This window comes from Homarus americanus, unplaced genomic scaffold, assembly GCF_018991925.1.
Source record: "Homarus americanus isolate GMGI-L3 unplaced genomic scaffold, GMGI_Hamer_2.0 scaffold14467, whole genome shotgun sequence".
Taxonomy (NCBI): Eukaryota; Metazoa; Arthropoda; class Malacostraca; order Decapoda; family Nephropidae; genus Homarus; species Homarus americanus.
The window spans coordinates 3326490-3328923 of NW_024733734.1; positions in this window are offsets into that span (position 1 = coordinate 3326490).

Here is a 2434-nt window from a genome sequence, read left to right on the forward strand (position 1 = left end):
ATCGGGGTGGCTTTTGTCTGACAACAGTAAGGCAAACTATTTAATATATATATATATATATATATATATATATATATATATATATATATATATATATATATATATATATATATAAAAAGTGAGTCACTGTGCAATATGTATTTTTGTAGGGTCACGGGGGGGTCAAACTCAAGGGCCGCCCCGGGCGGCACACACTCTAGCTACGCCACTGCTTCCACTACTCTCCCCCTGGATATAACCCATGTATACACCCGTCCCCGTTCCTCCTCGGCTCCTCCCTCCTCTGTTTCAAGCCCTGTAGGACTTTCGAGCGCTAAGTGCGGTCCTTCGTGACACATTTTTTAAATAGTTGCACACACAACCCCCATCAACGGAAGAGAGTGATTAAAACTGCTGGCGTTATTCTTTTCGCCACCAACTACCCAAACGGCTCGTAAAATTATTAATTTACTTTCATAGTGAATTTATAACTTATAAATTAAAGTAAATTCACTTTCAACTATATACCAGGGTAAAGTAAAGTGTGTTTGCTTTGGATTTATTGACCGTCGGCGAGTTGTGTAAAATAATCAATAATGAAAGTTTGTCCTCAACTCACTAGATGGCAGGGATGTCTCGCCTGGCGTTATGATCAACCTCTACTGTATTGTATTCAGTTACCCTTTATTGTTAACTTGACCTTTAACTTATTTGTGCTTACATAGCATAAGTGAGAAGTATTCTAGTGACTACAGCCGAGCTGAGGGTGGCAGTAGAAGGAACGGTCGGCTTAACCTGTGGTGACGCTTTAACACTTGTTGGAACGTCTTGATGGAGATACAGCACCAGGTGTGTATAATGGGGGTGAAGGGTAATAATACGTTTTACCTCTTAATACTGTACTATGCACCCGGTCCAGCTCTTGTTATATTGTTAGTCTGTCTCGTACTACATGCCCAGTTCAGATTTTGTTATATTGTTAGTCTGTCTATATTACTATACACCAGTTTGTTATATTAATAGTCTATAATACTACACCCACACACACAGTCCAGCGTTTGTTATATAGAGCCTATAATATTACACACACACAGGCCAGCGTTTGTTATATTGATAGTCTATAATACTACACCCACACACACAGTCCAGCGTTTGTTATATAGAGCCTATAATATTACACACACACAGGCCAGCGTTTGTTATATTGATAGTCTATAATACTACACCCACACACACAGTCCAGCGTTTGTTATATAGAGCCTATAATATTACACACACACAGGCCAGCGTTTGTTATATTGATAGTCTATAATACTACACCCACACACACAGTCCAGCGTTTGTTATATAGAGCCTATAATATTACACACACACAGGCCAGCGTTTGTTATATTGATAGTCTATAATACTACACCCACACACACAGTCCAGCGTTTGTTATATAGAGTATAATATTACACCCACGTCAGCGCTTGTTATATTGATAGTCTATAATACTACACCCACACACAGTCAGCCTTGTTATATTGATAGTCCACACCCACACACACAGTCCAGCGTTTGTTATATTGATAGTCTTTAATACTACACCCACACACACAGTCCAGCGTTTGTTATATTGATAGTCTATAATACTACACCCACACACACAGTCCAGCGTTTGTTATATTGATAGTCTATAATACTACACCCACACACACAGTCCAGCGTTTGTTATATTGATAGTCTTTAATACTACACCCACACACACAGTCCAGCGTTTGTTTTATTGATAGTCTTTAATACTACACCCACACACACAGTCCAGCGTTTGTTATATTGATAGTCTTTAATACTACACCCACACACACAGTCCAGCGTTTGTTATATTGATAGTCTATAATACTACACCCACACACAGTCAGCGTTTGTTATATTGATAGTCTTTAATACTACACACACACACACAGTCCAGCATTTGTTATATTGATAGTCCTATAATACTACACCCACACAGTCCAGCATTTGTTATATTGATAGTCTATAATACTACACCCACACACAGTCAGCGTTTGTTATATTGATAGTCTATAATACTACCCCACACACACAGTCCAGCGTTTGTTATATTGATAGTCTTAATACTACACCCACACACACAGTCCAGCGTTTGTTATATTGATAGTCTTTAATACTACACCCACACACACAGTCCAGCGTTTGTTATATTGATAGTCTATAATACTACACCCACACACACAGTCCAGCATTTGTTATATTGATAGTCTATAATACTACACCCACACACACAGTCCAGCGTTTGTTATATTGATAGTCTTTAATACTACACCACACACACAGTCCAGCATTTGTTATATTGATAGTCTTTAATACTACACCCACACACACAGTCCAGCGTTTGTTATATTGATAGTCTTTAATACTAGCAATACGTAAATCGGTTTGTATGTACGAA